Genomic DNA, 27,687 nt, shown 5'->3' with positions numbered 1-27,687 from the left:
TTTCTTGCCGAAGGGGTTTAGGCGCTACGAGAAGCTGCGCGGTCTTGTTGGGTGCGAAGTTCTTCTTCACGAGGAGGCGATTGCTTAACGTGAAGGATGATAAATGTCGCCTGAACACACCAGGAGGGGAAGCGGTCTTTCCTTCCAAGTAATCGGCTAGCGTTTTCAGCTCAGGGTCTGATCGCTGTTGTTCTGCGAAACTGCTGGCGCTTACCGGTCCCAAAAAGGCGTCGTCGTCATCGTCCTTCGGGGGAGCATCGATGGGAGCGCGGGATAAGCAGCCTGCGTCGGAATGCTTCCGGCCCGACTTATAGACTACAGTCATGTCAAATTCTTGAAGTCGTAGGCTCCATCTGGCAAGGCGGCCGGAAGGATATTTCAAATTAGCCAGCCAGCAGAGCGCGTGATGGTCGCTTACCACCTTGAATGGTCGGCCGTATAGGTATGGACGAAACTTAGAAGTGGCCCAGATGATTGCAAGGCACTCCTTCTCGGTCGTCGAGTAATTGACTTCGGCTTTTGTGAGGGACCTGCTAGCGTAGGCGATTACTTTTTCCTGTCCGGCACTCTTCTGGACGAGAATGGCTCCTAGGCCCACACTGCTCGCGTCGGTGTGAATTTCGGTCTCAGCGTTTTCATCACAGTGGCAAAGTACAGGAGGGCATTGCAGGCGGCGCTTAACTTCGTCGAAGGCTTCTCCTTGCGGCGCTTCCCATTTAAAAGGTACGTCAGCCTTTGTAAGCTGCGTCAACCGTTCGGCGATCCGCGAAAAGTTTCTGACAAATCGTCGATAATAAGCGCACAGCGCAAGGAATCGGCGCACAGCTTTCTTGTCGGCAGGCGGCGGGAATTGTGCGATTGCAGCTGTTTTCTGCGGATCTGGGCGAATACCGTCCTTGCTAACGATGTGACCTAGGAACCGAAGTTCTTCGTAGGCGAAGTGACACTTCTCTGCTTTTAGCGTTAGTCCCGATGACTTGATGGCTTCCAGCACTGTCTGTAGTCGTTTTAGGTGGTCCTCAAAGTTTGACGAGAAGACAACAACGTCGTCCAAATATACCAAACAAATTTGCCACTTCAAGCCTGCCAGGACTGTGTCCATTACTCGTTGAAATGTGGCTGGTGCGGAGCAGAGGCCAAATGGCATCACCCTGAACTTTAAAAGGCCGTCCGGTGTGATTAATGCGGTCTTCTCGCGATCTCTTTCGTCGACCTCAATTTGCCAATATCCGCTTTTCAGGTCCATCGATGAGAAGTACCTTGCATTGCAGAGCCGGTCGAGAGTGTCGTCGATGTGGGGAAGCGGGTAGACATCCTTCTTCGTTATGCTATTCAAGCGGCGGTAATCAACGCAGAAGCGAAGTATGCCGTCTTTCTTCTTCACCAAAACGACTGGTGCCGCCCAGGGGCTGTTCGATGGCTGGATTACGTCATCACGCAGCATTTCCTCAACTTGATCGCGAATGGCCTGGCGTTCTCGAGGCGATACTCGATAAGGGCTTTGGTGCAGAGGTCGGACGTGTTCGTCCGTTATTATGCGGTGCTTGGCCAGTGGCGTTTGTCGTACCTTCGATGACGATGAGAAGCACTCCCCGTAGCTTCGAAGCAGACTGAGAATCTGGTCTCTCCTGTTGTGGGTCAATGCCGGGTTGATGTCAAATGTGGGCTGACGGAATAGGTCCGGTGCGTCTTCCAGCGTTTGGTCGTGGAGGGCGAATACATCTTTGAGGTCTGCTAATTCGTCGAGAAAAGCGATCGTCGTGCCCTTGTTGAGATGCCGGTATTCTTCGGTGAAGCTTGTTACCAGAACCTCAGCTTGACCTCTCTGCAATTTCGTGATGCCTCTTGCGATGCCGACACCTCGTTCTAAGAGCAATTGGATATTTCCTTCGACGATGCCTTCAGCGGTTTCGATGTTTGCGCTACCTACGCAGACTGCGATCCTTGATCGGGGCGGGACGGTCAAGTCTTCATCGAGGACGTTTAGAGAGATGTGTTGCGTCGACGTCGTCGTAGCAGGAATGGCTTTCTCTGCAGAGAGCTTGATGAGCTTGGATCGCAGGTCGATGATAGCCCTATGTTCATTTAGGAAGTCCATGCCTAAAATCACGTCGCGGGAACACGGCTGCAAGACCACAAAGCTGGTGGGATAAGTACGCCCATTTACGGTTATTCTTGCAGTACATCGTCCCGATGGTGTAATCAGGTTGCCAGCTGCGGTGTGAATCAGCGGGCCATCCCAAGCGGTTGTAACTTTCCTGAGATGGGAGGCTAATGGTCCACTGATGACTGAATAGTCAGCTCCGGTGTCTACAAGGGCAGTGACTCTGCGACCGTCGATATCAACTTCAAGGTCACTTGTTCGCGTGCTCGCATTGCACGTGGGCCTTAGTGTCCGATCTCGGCTGCGTCGTTTCTTCAGGTCATGGCCGGGGCATACCGTTGTTACTTCGCTGGGCGGCGGTGTCTGCTTGCACTCTGGTCGTGTTGTCGTCGATGTCGTCGTGTGGAGCGGCGATGAGATGGTTGCGTCGTCGTTAGTGGTCGTCGGCGGCGGAGGATCTTCGTCTTTTCGCCGTTGAGCAACCTCACCTGCAAAGGTTGCTGCCTGTAGTTTCCCCTACGTGGACTAGGAGACCGTCCTTGCACGTAACCGCGGCACGGCGACGCAAATCGGGCATTGTACGGTGATGGCGAGCATGACAGACGCCTTGGTGACGAGTGCTCTCCGCTTCGCAGGAAGTCATTGATTTCCTGTGGTCGCTCGCCAGGACGGGGTCGTGGGGCATCGACAGCGAAACCACGGAGGCCGATCCGCCTGTACGGGCAGTGATGGAGGATGTGTCCTGCCTCACCACAATGGAAGCAGAGCGGTCGGTTGTTTGCTGTCCTCCAGGCGTCGCACTTTCTGGGGCTTGCGGGTCGCTGGTAGGCTTGGCAGGCGGGAGCCAAGGGGTGGTTTTCAGGAGCAGGGCGGCAACGGTGAGGGCTCGGAAAGTCATCACGTCGGGGCGCAGGGCGACGTAATGCACCAGCGTAGTTCATTGCTGTTGCCTCTTGTGCAGGAACAGCCGCAGCCGTCGTTTGAGGGACGCCCAGAGCCTGTCGGTCTTCTTCACGGACAACGTCCGCAAGCGTCGCCACCTGGGGTTGTTGCGAGGATGGCATCAAGCGGCGAAGCTCCTCTCGCACGATCTAACGAATGAGGTCCCGGAGGTTCTCCCCGCTTGCAGATGCGCTGGGTAGTGGGTTGAGCAGTCCGGCTGAAGTGGTCGCTGGTAGTGGCGCATCCGGGTGTCCAATGTCTTCTCGATGGTCAATGCTTCACTTTCAAATTCTTCCACAGTTTTCGGCGGGTTCCGGACAAGCCCCGCAAAAAGCGACTCTTTAACTCCTCGCATTAGGAATTTCACTCTCTCACCTTCGGTCATGTTAGGGTAGGCGCGGCGAAACAGGCGTTTCATCTCCTCTACGTAGGCCAGGACGGGCTCGTTTGGTAGTTGAATTCTTGATTGGAGGAGGGCCTGAGCTTTTTCTTTTCGGACAGAACTTGTAAAGGCCACCAAGAACTGTGCTTTGAAGATCTCCCAATCTTGAAAGAAGTCTCGTGATTTTCAAACCAAATTCGGGAATATCCTTGAAGAACAAAGTAGACCTGCCTAAGTTTCGCAGCGTCGTTCCAGCCGTTGAAATCTGCCACACAGTCGAAAAGGTCCATCCAGTCTCCCGCATCTTCATCCGGTAGTACATGGAAGCAGGGGGGCTCACGGGGTTGGACGAAAACAACCGGTGCTGTAGTAGGCTGGGCCATTGCCAGCGTCGGTGCCTTCCGAGATCGAATGGGGTCAGGCAGCAGACCGTGTTCGGGTTGTAGGCCTTGAAGTCGGCGGCTGGCTCGGGGACCTGTAGGCTGGTCTTCAGGGGCGATAGGAACACGGGTTGGGTCTTTGCTTGAAGGATCAAAGGCAGCACCTCCACCAGATGTCACGTAGTGGTGACGAGGTCGACGACACAAATAAAGGGGTCGATGATTGCACTAAAGAAACTCTTTATTTGGGGTGACTTGCGCCCGCAAAAGAACTAAGCAACTCGGCGGCGGCGATAGAAACAAACGTGCTCGTCGATCGTCGAACAAAGAATGCCTGTCACACTCGTCAACGCTCAATCTAAAGGCTGCACAGAACAATCTAGATAACGTCGCAAACAGCTACCAGCACGGGCTGGAACATTGTGGAAATACACCCGAGCGGCCAGAACCTTCGAGACAGATCTCGGTGCATCTTGCACTACAACAAAACTGATAAAGGCGTGACTCGCGACATCGAGCATTAACAAAGATTACGGAACTGATACGCGGTCCAGAATCAGAGTGATAAGCCTGTATGCCGGCGGCTGTTAAAAAACAACAAATACTGTTTTGAAGGATAGCGGCAATATGTTCCATGTAAAATGATGAATCGCAAGCTACATGTGTCCGCTAGTCTACAATAAACTCAAGAGGTCATTTGTTTTATTTTTAAGGTACTTAACATTAAGAAAAGGCTTTAAAATACAGGAAAGAGGATCATTATTGCTTCAAGTGCGTTGTATCAGTTCTAAGTGCACTGCTATTACATAAACAGTGATTGATCCGACCACGTTAGTGTAGCGGCTAGGGTGCTCGACTGCTGTTCCCAACGATGCGCGATCGAATCCTTGCCAGGGCGGGCGCTTTTCGATGGAGGCGAAGAGCAAAGCGGCCGTGTGATGTCAGTGCGTGTTAAAAAACCACAACTGGTGGAAATTTTTACAGCTCTCCACTACGGCCTCTGTCATAACCTGAGTTGCTTTATGCCGTTAAACCCCACAAACCAAACCACGAGCAAAACAAGATTGGGTTGAGAATATTTACTTTCTTTTGGGTATCTGAAAAAGCGATGGCTGTCCTTGATGAGGGTTTGTGCAATGAAAATAGAGAAAAATTACGGCACTCTCTCTTTTATATACCGTGTCTTGGTAACGCATGGTGCATGTGCTGCCACCAAGCGTCGGAAATCGAGTTTAAAATAGCGCTCAGAAACGATAAGTTGACGCACGTAGCGAGAAAAAACTAGCGGGTGCGGCGCTAAACGATGGAATGTGGCACTAAATTACATAAAAGAAAAATCAGCAGCAGAACAACAACAAGTAATTAACATCTGATATTTACTTCGAAAACGTCGAATGCACAAATTCTAGAAAAAGTGCTTTGGCTTGATGGCTTATACTGTATTGGCATATCTCTGACTGGAATAATCGCCACCGACTTGGACGACGGGAAATATGAAGCTGCGGAGTCTTCAAAAATAAATGTATACGGAATGCACGGAGAAAGATTGCTTGCTGCGTACGAATCGAAGTAGTATCCCTTCTATTTGGGCGCAGACATACTGTGGCGCCACCTCGCGGCCTCACTCACGTGGCGCCCTATGTGGAATCTTAAAGGGTAACAAGCTTTGAACAACTCTCGTGCTGGGCTAGTTAATATTAAAGCGATGACGTTAGAGTCCCCGTTCAACGGAAATCCGGTGTCGGCGGTCGTCCGCCGGCGTCGGTCTTGTGCGACAAAAATTAAGATAATGGCTGTGGTAGGCGGTCGCTGCCAGCTGACATGGCCGAGCACTAACTGAACGTAGAGTTGTCTGACATTAAATTTGGCAAAAGCTTTGAACTATGGCCTCTACTTTCACATTGAAGGGTGAATCAACCTGACGAGGCCGTTGCGTTGACGTTACTTCTAGGCCACGCAGGTAAGTTCAATAAGCTTGGTAAAGCAGGGATTTATATGCAGGCTGGTAGCCTGCGCCATCTTTGCGTACCCTTAAAGGCAGAGCGTAAGTATCCCGCATAATTTACACTTCTGTCGTGGCCTGCTAAGCTTCATTATAAGTATTAAGGTCCCTCATTCGGCAAGAGGGCCTTCACTGATTCAGCGACATGTCGAATTATGCGTAGCCCGGCAACTGCTGCGAAGACTACACAAACCCCGTGCAGCGCTATTGATTTGGCTGTTATGAAAGAACCGAAGTTGCCACACAACTAGTTAGAGGCAAGCAGTTACAGGATCACGGTGACAACGCTTTTGTGCGAAAGAAGCGGAGCTATTAGGGGGCTAACAGACTGGGCCCCATCGTGTGGTCCTGGCGGAAGGGGCACTGTTCAAGTGTTCCCTGGAACGCGTACATGTATAATACAGTTACAGGTCGATTTAACGAAGTTAAGGGGAGCCGTGAATTATTTCTTTAAATCGGAAACTTCGTTAAATTCAGGGAAGTATTTCTCGGTAACTTAATCCGATACGGCCAATTATTATATGGTGTCGCGGAATCGAGGAAGTACCGCAGCATAATATTTGCGAAGCGTAAATGCGCTGAAAATGAAATCGTGTTTAAACGAGCTTAAACGCACACCCAAAGAAGGTGTACTGTTACGTCCTCATTTAATGCAATAACAACTTGTCCACTATGCTAGGTTGCTATAATTAAATTCTGGCCCGCGCAACTACTGACACCGTCAACGCGTATGAAAAGTAGCAACAAAATGTTTACCTCGGCAAGAAGAGTCCTAGAGGATTAACTTTGTTTCCCAGCAAAGGCGTCGCTGGCCTTTGCTTACTTATGGTTTGTAAGCAACATCTGCCAGGATTTTTCGTACGTTCTTCCCTCATGTGTTCCGGCAAACTCTAGCAGCAGATTAAAGACAACAATACATTTGTCCCGGTTTTGGCATGCGGTACCAATGCCGACACCGGGTCGACGGGCCGGATTTCTACCGCTGGCGAAATCTGGTCAATTTAAATCAATTTGACTTGCGACTCGCACCGCGCAGTTTAGAAAAAGCGGGACGTAGTTGCTGCACGATGTTGCCGTTGGCTCGCAGTCAATACATTCCTGAGAGTTTTGTGCAAAAGAGACCAAACATAGACTATTTAATCTTTAATTTTCAGCAAATGACTCGCTAAATCTAGAGGAATAGCGAAATTAATTTGGTATTTCGAGTTACTCAAAGCATTGGACAATATGAGCATCTGAGGGAAACTCAGAATATCGCCGTTAAATCGGGTTTCGTCGAATCGAGTTTTGACTGAATAACAGGCAACGTGGCCATTGCGAACGACACAAAGGAATTATTTAATGCATCTGTGCAGAGGTGCCCTGTTCCATACTGTCAATTCTTGCGCAGTGGCTGGGCCATTTCCACTCGGGATTCAGTCAAGTCTGAAGACTGCTGGCGCGGCATTGTCCATCAAATACACACACACGCGCATATATGAGAACGAGAAGTTCACGGCGATGATGCGCACCACTGTTCACCTTTACCTCAATAGATCCTGTCTGTTTTTTGGATCATTCAACTTGCTACTTTAGTATTACTGGAGCTCTATAAGACGACTCATCACGCATACCCCTGTGGGGAACGGCAGAAACTTTTACTGTGTTTCAGTAAAACCGTCGTTGTTAAGCATCATGCTCGCACTGAGAAAAAAATTTGAGACAAATGACCTATAAAAGTTTTTACTCACTGCTCGGATACTGCATCCTGACGAGGCCAGCATCTTTTCGACCTTGCTCAATCAGCCCTCGTTAGCTTCCCATGGGAAGCCAGTCCTTCCACCGGCACTCACAATCTCTTAGTTGATTTGTTGGGTAGAAATAACGCTGGATTTCCTCGCAGACGTCGGGAAATGAGGTGCAGAGAGGTAACTAACCACGGCAATAACTTAAGATGCATCAGTTTGAATACTACCATTTGCTAAAAAGCAAATCTACACAGGAAAACGGGACTTATAGCTTTTAAAGCGCTCACAGTAAATCGAGCGCCTGCTCAAGCAGAACACGAGGCACATGATTCCACTTTCATCAAACGGCAACGCTAGTACAGTTCGTCGAGTGGTGGAGCTTGGGCCAAATTCTTTCAGCCAGGGTCTTTCGACACGCGAAAATGTAGAGAACAAAAGCCGCCCGCTGTCGGCGGCAGTTCAGTCTTCCGCCACAATGCACCGCCCTTCTTATAAAGATCCCCTATGCCGGCACTGCATTCGGAGCCGGTCACTTTCATTTTTCGACGGATTCATCCTATCCTTATAAAAGAAGAATCGGCAGCAAGTGTCTTCCGGGCTACCAAACCTTTTAAGTGGCAAGTTTCGTGAACCGCTACCGCTTTTCCATGCCTGACTTGCGAGTCGTTTGCTCTACCGATACACACTAAACCTCCCGCCTAGGAACCCAAACCGTGCGAATTGTTCCACTAGGGTTGTGTCTGTTTTTCTATGGGACTCTCTTTGCAGGTGGTGTTCACTTCCAATCACTCCTTGCATATTAAGTGGAAAACATGAATAATTTGGCCCTTTTTATGAGGAGTACGGTATGCAACGAATATCCTATGTTTCTCTGGATTCTACTTACCAGTGGAAGACAATAATGAATAGTGACCATAAACACAGGACATGGATAGTATTCCTTTTTTATCTTTTCTAGTTATTAACGGCGCTTTTTCATTTTCAAAATGCATCGGAGTTCGCTATCGGGTGCGCTTCCGGCGAAAAAACAAGACGCGTGCGTGAGAACTAACAGGAAAGCATGCTACTCAAAGCAGCTTGTTGCTTGTTACTTTTTTTGTTTATTTTTGGGGGAAGGGGGAGGGCGGGGAGTGGCCGAGTGCTTCTTCATGTAATATCCAATATCAAATTTCATCTAACTCCTACTCAATGACCAAATATGAGGAATGGACTGTGGTCATTCACTTGTAAGAATGGCGCGTGATTAACCAATTCTTCTTCAGGTGTACCTAAAAGTGTCATGTCTTCTGAAATAACGGTGAGCGAGGCAATAGCGGTCTGTTTTTTACAAGAAATAGCATGCTGCTACTGAAACGTTGTATTTTGGAAGCCTGCTGCTCATTTTCAACGCGAGCAAAGTGTGGTAAGACAGGAAAACGCTCGGCAACACGTCTCCTTCTACGGTGCGGCACAGTGAATAGGCGCTCGTGCTCAAATCCTAATTTGCATTTGCACATATGTCGCTTCCTTTGTCAGAAACGTCCTATGTGGAAATTCGAGACTTGCTGCAGCTGCAGAGTTATCACAACAGAAAAAATAAAAGATTTATTTTCTTGTTGGCCTCAGATGGCTATGGCTCGAGGATATAATCCCGGAAAAGATGACTTACTTTAAAATGGTAATTTTCACAGAGTAGAAAGGAAATCGCCATTGGCAGTCTCTAGCTTTATTTGGTAAGTTCTTTTGTACATTCTTGAAATGTTTCGCGCGCGCCCGTTGCGCCGAAAGCAATATTTGGCCAGAAATGTTGTTGGGAAGTGAGGCGATGTAAGGTCCATGATATTCAGCGCTTGCTTTTAGTACTCGTCTTGTTTTGGGCTGGAGTGTGGGGTTTGACTTTCGAAATAGACTCTGGCTATTAGAAACTGCGAAGTGGAGGCATCCTGAAATTTCGACCACCTAGGGTTCTTTAGGCTTTCCTTCTCTTGGAACCCAATTTGTTACCCTAAGCGACCATCGACTGTCCTCTCTACGCACTAGATGTCCTGCCCATGTCCATTTCTGCTTCCTGATTTCCACTAGATTGTCGTTAACCACAACTACCATTTTCCGTTCCATAGGACTCCGCTTCGTTCTCAACTTAAGTAGAACCCTCTTCGTTAGCCTCCACGTTTCAGTCTCATAGGCGAGTACAGGTAACATGCGACGGTTTTATACTTTCCTATTGAGAGATACCGGTAAACTACATGTCATAATCAACGTATACTTCCCAATTCACTCCATCCTATTCTTATTCTTAACAGGACATTTCATTTCTAATCGTGGAGTACCGCAGGGCTCAGTTTTAAGGCTGGTTCACACTGGCGACTCGCGGAGGTCGCGCGGCTCGATTCGTCAAGGAGGGGGCGACCAGCAACAAGCGCCGATCGACAAGGAGTGTTCACACCGGCGTGCGACTCGCTTCACGACAACTCTGCCTCCGAACGAGATTTGAACGAAGAGCCCAGTTTCGCGCCTTTATGGCCTCTGCTACCGCTCTCGGGGTAGATCAATTAGGACTCATTTCAGGTATGAATATATGAAATTATCAGCGAGGAAGATCTTATGGTTATGCCCATGTTTATGGCCGTTGCGACAGCTAAAGCGCTATAGTTTTACGAAGTCGAAAGCGGCGGTAGTGTGTGCGCTGTTGTTTGCGGTCTCGCGAAATAGCAGGTCGCGAAATCGCCTCATGCCTGAGCGTCGAGCAAACGACCAAGGACCAAGGATACGAGTACAAACGTGAATTAGTACGCTTCACTCTCACAGTGCTAACTGCGGGCTCAGTAATTCGATCATGCAAACGCGCGCATGCACTCTTAAATTTTCCCGCCTTGAAAGGAGGCAGAAGCGCTGTGGATTGGCTCAGTAGTTTTGCCACTTCAAGTCGCGTCGCAAGAAATCGGTCAGTGAGCGACTCCCTCACACTACCTCAAACGGGTCGCTGGCGGCTCGTTCGGGTCGCCCCCTCCGTGACTAATCACCCCCTCCGTGACGAATCGTGTCGCGCGACCACCGCGAGTCACCAGTGTGAACTAGCCTTTAGCCCCAACTTTGTTTAATATTGCATTTATTTCTCTCGTACATGAACTTACTTCAATTCCTAACACTAAAGTGCTAGCCTAGGCAGATGACATTACTATGTGGTCTACAAACCGCTAAGTGCAGATGCAGCAAGACTCCCGGCAAAATGCCATAAATCTCCTTCAAAAATTTCTCAACAACACAGGCCTATCCCTCAACCTCACCGAAACATGCTATGTCCATGTGGGTAATATGGCCAGCCGCAGAAGTTTCAAAGCTAATCCATTCGAGTTGACAATTGACAATACACCCCTCCTTGAAGTGGAATATACCTCGGTGTTGGGCCTCTTTGTACATTCTTTAGGAAAAGGCACAGTTTGACTATCAGATCTACGCAAATGTGCCTAACTGGAACTAATTCGAAGAATAGCAAATAGTTCTGGTGGTGCCCGATCAGATACCGCTCGTCGACTTGTTCGTGCTGTCTTTCAACCGCGGCTTCTATACCTGGCACAGTTTCAGAAACTGACAAAACGGCAATGGTCCACACTCGAGGCACTCTACCACGAGGCCATGCGAGTCATTACGGGACTGCCTCGATCAACTCCTATCCGTCTACTCCAGGCGTACGCCCACCTTAACACATTAGCAGAATTAACTGCCCAAAGATAGACAAACAGAGCAACAAAAGATTCCCTTCGTCCTGAAGTCGAGAAGCAGCCACTTCCATGGGACTACTACCACCTTACGTCTGATAAGCCTCTACCCACCAAGAAGTCGCAGCTCTCATCATCATTCCCAATAACTTCTTGCGCAACACATGATGACTGTATTATTTACACAGATACAGCCTTAACACTAACAGGTAGTTCAGTTGCTTTTATAAGCGCAATCCACCCTCACCTGAACACCAATCGAAATTACCTTACCGACGCCAAATCAACTCTTCCCTTCGAACTGCAAGCTATCTTAAACGCCATAGAAGCGTTACCTGCCGACCCTACGTTTAAACAAGTACACATAATGACTCACTCTAAAGAAGCCCTAAAGCATTTAAAGAAAGTCCATGGCACTCTTAGGGTCGCGCAGACTATACATGCTGCTTGTCACCATTACCAAGTGACTATCATCATTCACTGGGTTCAAAACCAAACAAATTTGAATACCATAGCAGCAGACGTGCTTCCTCATGCAGCAGATGTGTCGCAACCTATTCATGATTCCTTGCCACCGGTTACACTCCTGACCCATTTGACATCATCAGCATCCCTCAGGCAGCGTACAGGTGCTCTATTTCTCCCGTGTACGTACCCCCTTCCCCCCAATCTAACAAGGGCGGAGGAGGTATCTCTGAGACGGCTGAGAGTCGGAGTGGCCCTTACGCCCGCTGTTCGACACCAGTGGCAAAGTACTACTATTCCAGTTCCCGACAAATGCCCACACTGCGAAGAACCCGCTTGCGACACCCCTGTCTGGCATCTAATATGGACATGTCCAGGAACTTAGCATATACGCAAGAACATTTTACAAAAAGCTGGAATTTCACCGACTAATGACTCTCATTTCCACTTATGGATAACAAACAACATTTATGCACGCAGTTTATGTGACTTCTTGCACATGACTGCACTCCACACATTTCTGTGACTCTACCACCACCTTTTATGCCGCGTGGCAAACTCAGCGCCATAAATAAATAATATTCTTATTCTCATAGTTATTTGCCTTTCATGTTCCGTTTCGCTTCGAATATTTTCTAGAAATTCCACCGGTTTTATTAAGGAATACAAGTTAACATTTTGAAGTAAACTGGACAGAAACACTACTGTTCAATTTTATGTACTATTTGGAGTCATTTATGTTTTTAATCGTTTTTTTTTAGTTATCATGAATTTAAAAAGAGTTTATTGAAGAGTTCATCCCATGACAATGCTCTGGTGACCTCTCCCTTCTACAACCCAACCTAAAAATGAAAGAGGTATGGATTTCAGCCGTCCGACTTGTCAATGGAAAATTAGATTGAAAGTAGCTCTTCCGTCTATCATCAGTGAGACGCAGTACCTCGTGGCAAATTGCCAGTTTCGAGACAGAATGCTAGGCCTTCAGCTACTTGTCCTCATGGGTCTTCTAAGGTATAGCGCATGACGGCATGGACAGAGACGACTTCATCAATTGCAATAGGTGCCCTTTTATCGCGAACTGCCATGCGCTAGCTTCCCGGTATCTTGGGGTGCCTGGACGACAGCGCCGCTGTTCTTGGCTGTCATCAAGGCACACAACGGAGGAATGGATGGATGGATGTAATATAGGAGCGTCCCCTTTGAAACGAGGTGGTAGCAGTTGCTATCATGCTCATACGGAACACCTCTGTACTCAGCGCTCTCAAGCGGTAGCTGAAAGCCGCGGCTTAGCATATGATATTTCAGTGACAGGTGCTTCCTATGCGCAGAGGTTTAAGCGTTACGCCTGACTTTGGTTGTCCTTAGAGACATGCATTCTTCGTGATCATTTCTTGCAAGTTTTTGAAAATAGTGATTTATTTTAGAATACTTACCCCTCCCTCGTTTAGTTATTCATGACTCACTTATGTTAAATTCACATCTGATACATCCGTAAATCATCCGTGCCCTATTGCCCTGTGGCTCTGAATAACCAGTCGGCGCAGCTCATAACAAAGTTCTTTACTTGATAAGAAAACAGCGCCAAAAAGACAACCACAAAATATGACACGACACAAAAGAACGCTGTTTTGGTATCAACTATGATTAACCAACTAGCCCAGCATCATGTTTTATTGTAGTCTCTTTCGCATGCCGTAAACATCGGCAGCGAGCGTATCGAGGTCTAAGGCAAGACTCCGCACATGTAGGTCACTGCTGCACCAAATATGCAAAGGAGGCGTTTCTGTCATACAGAATAAACCCGAAACTGCAAAAGGTTTAGGTGTGTAATTAGACTGGCCAGCCCTCAATCTGTGAGCAACAACACGGCCTCACATCTCGTTTTCAAATGTTTCAGCTGAAGAAACCGTCGCATGTCACGTTGCATAGTTTGCGCCCTTCGAAAGAGATCCCAAACTTCAGGAATTATCTGATGCGCTACGTTGCTCCTAAGTAGAAGCATCTCAACCTTCTAATGTTTTGTTTCCGGATCAAACACCATTCTCTTGGTCATTTGACAGGAAACTGCTTTATCAACAAGTTTTGGCTTGAAGAAACAGCTTTCACAGTCACCATCGAGACGACACTTATTTGACACTGCCAAACATATACAAATTTAAGCTAGTACAAAATCTGTGCGACTACCTCACGTAAGAGACCCAGCTTGAAGACGTGCTAAGAATAACATAAAGAAATTTTTGTCGACAATTGGTAATTATTTGTATGTGAAGCAATGCGCGGAGCATTCACAAACAAAACAAAAAGAACGCACAAATATAAAGCCGACATAAATACAAGCAAGGAACGCAATTTTGCTTCTAGTTGGATTTGACAATGAAGGGGTGAAATAGATCATCCAGCTTTCTCCATGTTTTTCGGCTTGCGGCTTCCGTACACATAACAATATTGCGAAAGCTGGTTAACTGATCAAATTTCTTTTGATCAAAATCAAACATTGTGCATCAGTGACCAGTACTTATCAATGCACAGAATAAGATTAAACCAGGTCTTATCGTATTTAGCCTAAAGCGAGATTAGAAAAAGGTGTAAAAGATTGGTAGATAAAGTTAAACATAGCAGAAAAAGGGTTGAGGGGCAGCCTGAGTCCTAGTAGACTAAACTCTTGTTTGGTTTCCTTTGACACTATAGTAACACACTATGTCCCGTGCCTTGCATGACAGTGATATATTTCTACGTTCTTTCTAAAAATAAAACTGTAGTAGGGGGCGCTCAGTCCTGGCTACATTCATTGTAGACAGGACTGAGTTTGTGGTTAAAACACCGATAATAAGGACGTTACTGGTAGGAAGCGCAGAAAGGATAGCTTAGCAGGAGTCCCCAGCACATCGTGATATTTCAAGGCCAGGACGTTCCGTCTAGCATAGCTTGAGGAAACGGCCGTTCATAATGGCATCTTTTTTTCATAAATAAGCGACACACGTGCGTTGAATTTAGTTATGTGGAGGCCTTGTTTTTATTGCGGTAAACGAAAAAGTAGCAAAACAGCTTCCATGCCTGCTGCATGGCGTGCAAAGGAAACACCAGAATGCGCCCATTAAACGTAACGTCATGCTCACAAGGCAGAAATTATTGGTGCCCTGAACGTTTAATGCGCCATATTTGTATATTTATTATTCAACCTTGAAATAAAGCACATCAAGATCAGAAATGGTTGCTGGGAATGAGTATGATTGTTTCGCAGGAGCCTTAACTTCGAAAATAAAAGGCGAGTATCTTTCCGCCAGCTATGTGACCTAAAATGTTTCTACGTGAGGGCTTGCGTTGGACCCTGTCTTAAACATTTCTTACTAAATCGCTTGCTACATACGTTGGTACAATATTTCTTTCAGAAATGTTTTACGGGTGTATGCAGTGTTTTATCGACGCATGTAGAGTTTTAATAGCTAAATGGCCTACGCGGTCATTTCTTGCTGTTTAATCACCTGTACCTCATCAGCAGAATAAAATATTCAAGTGTGTGTGAACATCGAAGCCACTGACATCCTGTCTTGTGAATATCCAGTATCAGATTTGAAGTTAGTGCCGTAGCAAGCTCGGAATATCGTTGCTTGCAGTTAGATATGCTCTATGTTCTTGCGGACTTTTTTCCCTTTCCCTTTTCCCTTTTTTTCCCTTTCCTTCTTATTATTTCGCTTTTACTGTTACTTGGGATAAGATTTGTTCCTTATGAAATCCAAAACTGCAGTTTGCTGCGGCTATAGCAAAGGGTACTCAGCAGTATATTCAAACATTACACCTATATTTGGGGACCCGTGGCCTCGGCGAGAGTTTGAGTGGTCGTTTGTAAAATGACAATGTACTCTCGCTCTATTACTGATCGCTGCGCAATTCATGAAAATTAAAAGCCTCTCTGATTATGCGCTTAGTGTTTATGAAAACCTAGTATACTCTGTGATTTATCGCACTACCCAAAACCATTCTTTCCAATAAAAACACGGCACTAGACGTATTTCCACCCGTACGTTTTGCTACCGCTAGTCTCATGTGCAATCGCAAACCTCTCGTTACTTGTACAAAGCTGAAGATATACACGGTGCGTTTTTTAACCATTTAGAAACTTTTATCACTCAGACCACGAGAGTCATGGGGCACGTTAAAGAACCCCAGGTGGTCGAAATTTCTGGAGCTCTCCGCTAAGGCGTCTGTCATAGCCTCAGTCGCTTTGGGACATCAAACCCCACAAACCAACCAACCAACCATGGGGCACGCTATGTACAAGTGCTTTTTGTACAGCAACGGAAATATAATATACGGAATGAAAATTGATGACCAGACAAGTGATCTGCATCAATATAATAATAAACTTTAAATTTTTGATTTTAGCTGGTAATATTATATGCCTATTCTAGATGAATTATGAGCGCCGCTTTTATATTTTATAAATCTGCACTCCGGTTCGAAATGTGGATGGTCAAAAAGGTGTACACTGAAGCTCTATAAGTTGACTTTCCTGCATTGATTAACTATATAATGCCATCGTTATAGGCGGTAATGTCGTCAAACTAGTGTAACATTCATCTTTATCATCTATACGCAAGCGTCTTCTCATCTTACTCTTAAAACAATAATATATCCCAGGTAGCACAGAATGTGGGGCCCCAGTAGGTCCAATGTAGGCAAGTGGGGCTGGGGCAACCATCCTAAAACCTGCATCGGTCCCCGATGGGGCAAAATGCGGGCAATCCCCATTTGGGCTTGCCCCTGAGCCTTCTGCATGGGTCCCATAGCGGCGTTGCTCAGGCTAATGCAGAGCACATTCCTGCATCCAGACCGCAAGGGTCCTTTGTCTGATATTTAAGGGCAATACAACATAAATGTGGGCTCTTTATGGGAAAGCCCTCATAGAACCGAAATGAGGCCGCCCCCATAAAATCTTTGTGGGACCTACATTGGCCGTAGTGGGGCAAAAAAAAAATGGACATGCCCACATGCTGCCCCAATCGGACCCTTGTAGGTTACTTGAGGGCAGGTGAAATATGAATAAGAGCTCAATTTGGGCAAGCCCTCGTGAACAGGCAGCCTTAGCTAAACCGCTTTAGGTCCCATATTGGCCGCGATGGGGCTAGAAGGCGTGCTGCAATTGTGTAATGTTTCTTTCCAACCTTTATTTGTAATAGGAGCTGCCCTATATTACTATTATAGATGATTTGTATAACAGTTGTTGCCATGTTTAGTCGGTTAGAAATATTACGTGGCTTTAGTTCTCGCGCTCATGCAAATTGCGCTAAAAATACTAAAACATACTGATTGCTAACTGTTGCTGCAAATGTGGTTGCTGTGGATAGCCTGCAACACTCGGCACAAAATTACTGTTCAGAACACACATCCCCATAGCCTGAACAAGATTTACGCGAAGCCATTTAGGCTAGATTAATGTTAAGAATTATTGTAAAATTTATTATTGTGGCTGTTTAGAGACGGTAGACATGCATAAGATAATTACTTAATTATGTGCATAAATAATGATTGAGAAAACTTGGACAAGGTCTTCCGACCAACTTCCTGCGTCGGACCCCTATGAGAATAATGTGGGCAAGCCCAAGTTCGGCTTGCGCTATAGAGCCCGCATCGGACGTATGTCATTTTCTGAGGGGCTAACCAAAATAAAAAAGTTAGTATTCATCCAGAGCGGCTGCCTGAATCTGACCAAAGTAGGACCATCGTAGGGAGTTGCCGGGATGTGCCCTTTTGGCAATGCGGGATAAAATGTGGATAGCCCCGGAAGGGCCGCCTGCATCGGTCCCTAGTGGGGCTCAGCGGGGGTTTGTCGACAGCCCCCTTCAGTCCTACGTCGGCCCCTCTTGCAGCACCCACATTGAGCTTACCGGGGCTGTCCTGCATTGCCCCCCTTCATAGCCCACTTTGTGCTAGACACCATTCTCCGAAAGTGCGATGGCGAAAGACTTGGTCAACGAGCATTAAACGGGATTTTTTTTGTTATTTTTTTGACGTTCGATAATTCGTGCCACATCGCCAATTAGGTATGTTTAAAGACAGGGCTTATCTTTAGTGCCTGCGGCCTTCAGTTGTGCCATATCTAGTAGTGGTGCTTATAATTAATAATTAATAGAGGTAAGATATAATTATACTGAATTGTTCGCATAATCGTCAAACTTTCTCACGTATGTGATATCCGCATAGCAGCAAAAACGTCTCTTACACGTCGCACAGGCTCTTTCTCGTATATTTTAAAATACAAACGTTTAATCGGCTGGGAAAGTTTCCCCCTATAGCAGCGGGCAGTGTTCATCCACTGACCCTCCCAATTTTAATGGTTTTATGTTATGGTCTAAACAGTCTTTTAAATTTCATCACTTCGCTCGGCGCTTTAGTAGGCATATTTATTTCGTGAAAACATTCCCTTTGTATTTTGCATTCCATTAGGGAGTAGAAAATTATTCCTATCCCACGCCAAACCAGCCTTGGGGCGGCTCACAGACAGGCTGAACGAGTAACGAGGTCATAATAAAAGTTCTTAAGGCAGCCTCTTCCTCTTGCAGATATGTGTCAGACGCATTGGGATCAAGAGACCATCGCGGACTTGTATTTCATGGTTTCTAGACGCTAGCATTGTTGCGTATTAAAGTCTAAAGAGTACGCTACCAGTAATGTTGCGATCGGTACTTTACGCGCGGCCTCCTTGAAAATCTCTGAAAAATGGCACACAAGAAAAAGAAATGTTCTTCAAAGCAATGACTTTTCTTTTTGAAGCGGAGATGCTAACTTAAAATCAATAGTTTCGCATATCCCCCAAACTTGGGAGAACAAAGGTAGCGAGATACTTTGACAAAAAAAAAATAATAATGTGCGAGCGAAAACTACCGAAGTAGTGCATAATCTCACTGCCTTGTTGAAGTCGCCATAGTTCAGTGGGAGAGAAATGACGAAGCTCTGGGGCAACGCTGTCACTGAAGGAACGTTATACAGTTAAACTTCTGACGAGATATACTCCAGGCCTGTTTGTTTTAATGATACCGTTTTCACAGTCAAACTTCGAAACCTTCTCGCTTGACATATAACATTCTCTGACGGCTATAACAATATGCGTAAACGCCATCCTGGCGGTAACAGGAGGCTGAAATGGCTTCGGTGATGCCACTGATAACGCACTCCCGATGGAACAGTGTAAGAGGGGTGGTCGATGAAAGCACTTTTCTTTTCAAGCGAGAACCTACGACAGTGAAGCTTCGGGAGAAAAAAAATATTAATAGCTGTACGTGTTTTTAATCGCTTCAATATTAACGCTTTTTTCGTTCCCTAGACAAGTCAATTGCTTGAAGCGCAGCTTTGGTGTTGGAAATACATGGCGCATTATATAATATATGTCACCGCTATAAATTACGATCATTATTTCAAGAGGAAAACGCGCTTTAGAGTTATGCTTCGCTGAACATCTTTGCAGTGGACGAGTATAATCGCACTTCGAGTCAAAACGATTGCGCCACAGGCAACGCGGCCGACTGAGTCTGTGACAGCTTTCCACGCTAGGCTTACGACGAAGTGGTGAAGCCCAGGAAAGCTGCCAGCGCAACTTGCGAAGAACAAAGACACTGTTGAAAGCATTACCGGTGTCGCTTTAATAAAAAGGACGACGCGTGGAACGCGCTTGCGCAGAAAAGCCATCCGCCTACACGGCGAGAGAAAATGAATGTATTTTTCCCGCTTTTGTTTCGCACTAATTTTGCCTCCATAGGGAGGCCCCAGTTTCATTCAGGTTTCTGCATTGCGGAGTCCGTGATTACTACAGCCTCTTGTTGCAAAGCTAGCTCCACGAAGAATATCGTAGGTGGTGACAAGATTGCGCTCTCGCTTAAAAGAAAGCAATGAGCGATGGAGGAAGACAGTTCGGGGAATGGCGGCTTGCGCGCCTGAATAGTGTTTCTGCGTTGAATAAATACAGCAGTTTCAGAAATGCCGTCAGGGTAGCTACAGGAATAATGGAAATTACTATTATTTTACTTTATTTATTTATTTACAAATACTGCTGTCTCTCTTGTTAGAGACATAGCAGGAGTGGGTTATATACAGGATTTCAGTAAAATATCAGGTAACATGATTAGGCAGTTCTTTCTGAAATTGGTTAGTTAGCAGTAAACGCCGAGAACCATCTAAGGTTTTCCATAATTCAATCGTGTGTAGAAAACAAGAAAACTTAAAGCAATCTAAAAATGGAGTGAAAGGAACTATGTTCAGTGGGTGAGCCCGTCGGGTAATCCGTGCTGTAGGTGCGATCAATGTGATAGGCGTTTCATTGTTAGTTGATCCCTTTACAATTTTATGCAGCATGATTAGGCGGTCACACGTGCGACGGAACGACAGTGGCTCCAGGGATAATGCACGCGCATGAGATGACGCTGAATACATGCGGTCGTAGCGGCTGTATATGAATATGATGGCCTTTCTTTGAACAGATTCTATTTTAGTGATGTAGTTTATGAAATCAGACGACCGCACTGGGGATGCATACTCGAGAATAGGTCTGATAAGTGTTTTATAAGCGGTCAGCTTGCATTGTTTAGTGCCGGGCTTTAGAGTGCGTTTCTGGCATCCGAGTCTCCGCAGCGCCCTGGAGCAGATACGATCGATATGATTATGCCAGCTAAGGTTAATCGTGAAAGTAATGCCTAGGTATTTGAATTCGTTAACGTGGGTTAAATTGTACCCCTGACAGCTATACGTGAATTTGAGAGGTTGCTTCTTGTTAGTAAAGGACATTCCAGCAGTTTACGGAAATTGATGCTCATCTGCCATGTCTTACTGCAGTATAAAAACGATGGAAAGACGTCATTGAGCAATTCTTGATCATGAAGAGTTCATATGTTACAGAACGCAGTAATCTGCATATAGGTGTATTTTCAACGGTGTGTCTCTGGTTATTTGAGTGAAATCATTTATATATATGATAATTAAGAGTGGCGCTAATACGCAGTCTTGTGGCACCCATGACGAGACATGAGCTGTAGAAGACAGTTTACTATTAAAAGTGACGAATCGAAACCTTAAGTGCAGGTAATCAGATATCCAGTCAATTAATTTATTACCGGGAAAAATTGCAGCTTGTTTTAGGAGTAGTTTTTTATGGCTTACCGTGTCGAATGCTTTTGAGTAATCGTAGAAGAGGGAATTAAGCTGACCGTGGTCACTTAGTGTTGAGGCTATATCATGCGAGAATTCTAATAATTGTGTTGTTGTAGAACATCCAGCTCGAAACCCATGCTTTTGCGGTGACAGAAAGTTATTCGCCGACAAATATTGAATGATGTGCTCGAGAATTTTGCAACAAGCGGACAACAGTGATATAAGTCTGTAGTTAGTGACTAGATGTTTGTTGCCAGATTTGAAGACAGGAATGACGTTTGCATGTTTACAAGCTTGCGGAACGGTTGACGTGTCGAGGGATTTATTGAATATTATCGTTAAGTAACGGGCGTTGCATTCAGAATATTGTTTTAAACATACGCTTGGCACTCAGTCTGATCCAGAACGTTTAGTCGAATTAAATGATAGCAATAGGTTATGAACTTCAGCGCAGGTTATAATAAGGGAAGGAAGTTCTGGCAAGATGTTACTGACACGAAAAATTGGGTTAATACTGTCGTCCGGACAAAATACCGACTGGAAATAATTATTGAAGGCTTCTGAAATAATCTGAGGATCATATGAAGGATGATCGTTAATAGTGAATTAAGAAGTTCATGAGCAGTTTGGAAGCACCGTTTTCCAAAACTTTGTTGGGTTCTCGATCATTATTTTTATAATGTGCTAATAAAATAAAATTTTCTGGCTTCGTGCAAATTGGTTTTTAGTTCACTTTCAAGCTTTCGCATTAAAGAGCAGCGGCTACATTAGCTTATGTTTGTGCGTTTCCGGAGTCTTTTGATGCGCCAAATTATTATTATTATTATTATTATTATTATTAATATTATTATTATTTATTGATACTGCAGTCCCAGTGTTGGAATTTCAGCAGGGTGGGAATACAAACAAAGCAGTTTAACAAAACAGGCAAAAATAAACAATAATTACAGTGCAAGTTAAAGCTCTTCTGCACAATTAGGAATTAAAGCCAAACATATACAACACAGCAGTGAAATAACAAATTCAATAAATAAAAACTAGGGGATATGTATAGTGTCCTTGTTGTACCATGAGTGCTTCGCGTTTCGCTTTATGTACTTTTGGGGAAGGAATTGTGAGATTCATTCTTCGACAATGGTGCAAAATTTATCAAACAACTCATCAACGCCGCAAATGCCACTACGGTGAAGAAACGAGTCATAAGAAGACGCTAAAACATTAACAATAGAACTGTCACCAGCACAAGCAAAATCTTGGAAATCAGGCCTTTTGGGCTTACATGCGACACAAAACTTCAGCAGAACACTCAGTAGTAACCACTTTGTAATAACTTTTGATTAATAAAAATGAGGTCAAGAATTGAGTTCTCACAGGTAGCGCTGCCAACCACCTGTGTCAAATCTAGAGACAAGACCCTGTCAATAAGGGTGTCACAAACGGGCCTGTCGCGACCGTTTGGAGACAATGTATTCCAGTCGATACAAGGTGTATTGAAATCATAAACAAGGATCAAGTCATGAAACCCATGCTTTAGTATATAAACACTAAATCGGGAAAAAATATTACCAGAAATGGGAGATCGGTATAAAGCGCCTGCAGCCACAACAAAACCATCCATCACCAATTTGCTCCAAACTAACTCGGTGCTAGGAAGGTCTGGCAGCAGAGCGAAATCAATGTCTTTTTAATAAATAGGGCTACGCCTCCACCCCTAACAAGTGTCCCGTCACATCGTAAGACAGAGTAATTTGGGGGCACAAATCTTTCTCCCGTAAACGAGTCGTTAATTAAGCCAGGTCTCTGTAACACAGATTAATGATGGTTGATAGCATTCAATTAGCTAATTAAAGTCCCCTAACTTATTCATTAGGCTGCGGGAATTTACATTCAGAAGTGTTAGGTTGCGCTCATTACGAAGTCACTCTGTGCTGCTGGTAGGTACGTTAGCGGAAATTTTAATGATCGACTTGCTAATATCATCCCAAGAGTAACAGACGCTATCCACTATCAGTGTGTCAAAGCTGAGTCGAAATTTTTTCGCATCCTTAATAAGCTTAACGGAATTATCCCAGAGGACTCTACGTACCTGTCGCATGCGAAAAAAAATCCTCCCTGATATGCGTGTCTGAACCTTGAGTTTAAAAGCATTCTTTTGAATTATGGCCTTCGCTCTGGAATCAAGTAACTTCAATATTGCCGGCCTCACTTTTTCATCTTTTTGTGCACCGAGTCTGTGACAGCGCTCAGGACAGTCGCATTTGATTTTCAATTTGGTAGAGACACGGCCGCTCGATGGAAGCGCACTAGGTGCGGCCTGCTACGTCGCCCGAAACCGGCGGGAGGCGCCTACTTCCAGTCGCCACCGCCGCGGCGCCACCGTTCGGGGACAGCCGCGCGCGGAGAGCTGCGCCTGGCTGCGCTTTGAGGGAGGCGTCGGCGTGGTAGAAGCTATTTATTTTAAGGATATAAGAGCTCCGCTTCACACAATTTGGCAACAAGAATTAGTATATACTGTCATGTCTAGTGTGACCATGTCAGCACTTAGCACTTCCTCGGCAAGGATGTATACTGGAGTGTACCCCGAAAAACTTAAAGTGACGGTGGTTCAATCGGTTGGAGAGCTCGCATTACCATGATGTTGCATTCGGATCCAGTTGTTCGTCACATTAAAATGTGACCCGGCTGTGAACAATACGAAGCTGTTCAGCTGCCATGGTAGCCTAATGAATAACCACTTAATTAACTATGTCGCGAATTCCGTGTGTCATTTTCATACCATTTACTCATTCCTGCATACAGCTTTTATACACAAATTGACGTTAACCTGTTCTAAGCTGCCAGCGCTATCCAATAAAAAAATGTCCTACTATGAGCAACCTTCGTGAAAATGCGACATCTAACCAACCTTTCTATCTCATTGTGACAAAATTTTACAGTGGAAATATGAAGATGTTTATTAGGTTAAATCTAGATGATAACCTGGGATCTTCTACTCATTCGGAGACATTAAACTTTGTACGCCAGAACGCTATCCGTCATGGCTTCCCGCATTTTGCATGACCGGACAAAGTAAGCGCGCTTGATAGAGCCGGTCTGCCTCAAGGTGCTACGTATATGCGCCGAAAGTTTTTATTACTATTTTATTGGCTGCTCGCAAACTCATACAAGTTTGCTGGTTCGTAATTTTCAATGGAAGAACGCGCATCGAGTGTTGCTTGCTAATGTGAAACTCTTAGGTGTGATCACAAGAATGTTCTCGCGTCAGAGCGCAACTGCAGCCGAGATTCAGTGAGCAGCCGAGTACGCTTATTTAATGGCCATACAAAAAAAGAAAGAACATTAACAATCGCAGACGGAAAACCTTTCTTGAGAGAGGTTTATTCCACAGCCATAAACATCGCTCCACTGTTGAGTTAACATTTCCAGCCCTGCGCGCTATCAGTGGGGGCAGCAACTTAACGATATCTTGCATAGCGCCTTAGCTTGGGCACGATCATTGTTTTTATAGATTAGCTGCAGGTACTGTGTACAGTCAGAAAACAACGATGAAACCAAAAGTTTACACAGCTTGCTACTTCACCGTACCTCTTCAGACTTCATCATCCTGTTAATGAAGGTGCTCGTAAGCTGACAAAGCGTGATTACTTCCTTTGAGGCGTACATCAAGCCTCCATTGTCCTTGGTTTTCATTAACCTGTAACTGGTCTAGTTGAATATATTTCCTGCAATAGGCTCTTGCTCGATTGACATGTCGCCTCAAAACCACTACCAAATATCGCATAAATTAAGCAACAACCTGGTAGTGATAAACAAAACTTGGGGTTCTTAACTCTCCTTGAGGAGCCTCGTTAGAGTGCCCGCACTTTGCTACCTGCTTATTCACCGTATCCCGTAATTGCTGCCTCTGTCGCATATCATTAGAATGCAACCTTAAGCCACCGCATTATATGAAACAGCATCCTACACATAGCTATATAAAGCCCCTCTTTACCGAAGCCGTACGAACGTGCCCTATAGGAGCATAGTGTGCCTGACTTGGGATCTAAGGGTCCCGCTTTCAATAATTCCCCTTTCACCCTTACATCTTATTGACTCTCTCTGATTTAGCAGCTCCTGCCACATTGAACATGTCATGTGTTCTCAATGCGCCAAAGGTATCTGGCCATATCACCAACTAAAGCGCCTCTTACCAAAGAGGTTTTTTTCCGACTTTCCGCCGACAGAGCGGGCGCCGGATTTTCTGTGGAACGTGGCTTTTAATTTTATCGCATCGGCTCAAACAGTCTCAACATTATACACAAATGTTGTATGCTCAGACTCCTTAACTCGCAAGGCCACACAGACTAGCGCGGCAAAATTTAGAACAAATTGCATGCTTATATATAAAAAAAAACCCTCGTAGCTTTTTCTGAAATGTCCTCGCAACATAACCTGCGAGAAAAGCTTCTGGTGCTACCTAATCGTGTTCATCTGCTTCACAACACATCGTTAAAAATCCTAGTTCATTGGCCAGCTCCCTGGTAACTAAATAGGTTAAACAACGTGTCGTGAGCACAGGAAAAGGGGACGACACAACTAGCGTGGTTGTGCCGTCTTCGCCTGTGTTCCCGTCACGTTGTTTGCACGGTTAACCAATAATTAATCACCAACAAGTCCAATCTGCTGTCCCTTGTAGCAAATTCAATGGCAGTTGATAGGGCATTATGCTTCAGCATCCGGACTTTTTAACCCCAGCGCCGCTTTCATTTCAGAGGAAGCCATTGCATTTCCACTCCTCGCTGCTGTCTTTGCCTGAAGCGAGCTCAGCGGATAAATTAGAGGGTCTCTTAGATGTCTCTTAAGCGCAGAACGGCGAAAGCCTACTCTTCTCCTATCATTTGCCTCTCATCGTTTGCCACAGTTCGTCATTTCAAGACGTCGTTTGATATATTGGTCGTTTCTCAGTCATGATGAGTCTGCCTGCGTAGTCATTGTAGCCCTTATCACTCATAACTAAGCAGGTTATCATTTAGAATCAGCAGATGTCATTACATGTCGTCGTTTCACATGTTGGTCATTTCGTAGTCATTAACAGTAATGATGAGTCATGCCTAGCTATTATAGTCATTACCATACATCGCTAAGCACTTTTACTAATTTCTAATCAATTGCGGTCATCACATGTCGTAGTTTTATATACTGGTCATTACAAATCATTTTAGTCATTATTAATCATTATTTGTCATTAGCATTAGTCATTACCTGTATCAATGCCTATTTATAACTTTTATTGATTGCCTATCACCATCAATCATATTCATTCTTAATCTCCCTCCTTGCACGTGCGCTTTTGCAACTGGCACACTAGTGCACAGATGCGACGCACAGATAACAGACACAGCTTCTGCGCATAGATTTTCACTCCATGAGCCTAGAACCGCTTTCGCCTTAAAAAACAAACGCATCCAGTCTCAACGTTAACGTGCTTGCACACACGCACACAAAAAAGTGCGTTTACCACGTAGACGCGATGCGAACGCGCCCAGAAAGGAAGCAAACCGCGCGCTCAGACCAGCGACCCCGGCGGCGACATGTCCCCGAACAGTGGCGCCCTCAGCAGAAATAGCGGGCGCAACTGTAAACTCCCAAGGACGCGCTTGCCCATTGACGGCGGCGCGACGCAGCAGGCCGCACCCAGTGCGCTTCCATCGAGCGGCCGTGGTAGAGAACTCCAATACAGAGGCAAGTAGCTGCTCAGGAGTTTAGCCAAAGGCTTAGGGAGGCCATAGATTGCTATGTTATTCCGACGTGATCGGTTCTCTAAATCGTCATTGTTCTTGTCAAGTTGCTTATTTGCTTTCCCAAGATCGACGACTGTTTCTTCTAAAGTACACGCCCTGGTCGACTTTAGCGGCGGCCGACGCCCATGCTTCTATTTTTGAGGTCCTATCGTCAAATGCATCACTTTTAGCGGTCAGACTTGCCATATGTTGGTTTAGTCACTTTCGCCCTGCTAGCTGTTCTGTCAACATTTGTTCAGTTTTTCTAGGGCCAGGGTTGGTCTCCACGTCACCAGACAGTATTTATAAAATTTCCAAAGATTGTAGCACACAGAAAAATGCGCACAAAAAGCGCTCTGGGTCCGGCAGCAGCAGCAAATACCAATGGTCACTTCTGAAGCATTGTACACTATGCTTATTGCTTACCTGCAAGATGAAAGCAAGATTGAAACAGCCGTTCGCCATGCCGCTACCGAACCCACTGAAGAGCAGAGGCCGCGAGTCTGGCTTTATAGCTTTCTTTGCCCACGTGAATGTCGCTGTCGTAGTCCCCCATGCGCAGTTTGTCCAGTTGAGCGTTATCCGCTACCGATGAAATTCATCGTCATTGACAGACACGCTCCAATGTGATGCGAAATCACACGAGCTGATCTAGATGGGATCCACGTTCACAAGAACCGTACTGCCGCGTGGCCGACATACAGAAATGGCATTGTCCTCCGTGTAGCGGTCACAGATGCAAGCGGTTATCTGCAAGATGAAGCAAGCAACATTGAAACAGCCGTTCGCCATGCCGCTACCGGACCCACAATCCGGACCCACATTGTTCGCTAATATCCTTAGTTCAGAATGGTTTCTAACGTTTCTTTTTTTTTTTTTTTTTATAAGACCAATAAAGCGCCGTTATTATCGAGTTCTCCTATAAGGTAATGTTATTGGCTTATGGAATACAAACATAAATGAGAAGACGCATGAAATACAAGCGGACAATTTATTGTGGTTTCGCTTGTATCCCCGATCGGCAGAGAACGAACAAAACATAGAAAGTATAAGTCTTTGTCATTTGCGCTCAATAACGCCTACCATTCAA

The 27,687-nt window shown here is 45.5% G+C and overlaps 1 pseudogene; it reads right to left on the bottom strand.

The window, feature by feature from the left end:
- Positions 1–22,756: 22,756 nt before the first annotated feature.
- Positions 22,757–27,389, bottom strand: LOC146209639 (uncharacterized; annotated as a pseudogene).
- Between the last annotated feature and the right edge of the window lie 298 nt (positions 27,390–27,687).

Source organism: Amblyomma maculatum, chromosome 1 (assembly GCF_055883805.1).
Source record: "Amblyomma maculatum isolate TAMU_Amacu chromosome 1, ASM5588380v1, whole genome shotgun sequence".
Classification (NCBI taxonomy): Eukaryota; Metazoa; Arthropoda; class Arachnida; order Ixodida; family Ixodidae; genus Amblyomma; species Amblyomma maculatum.
Note: the sequence above shows the minus strand (reverse complement) of the source record. Positions and strands in the feature narration are given on the sequence as shown.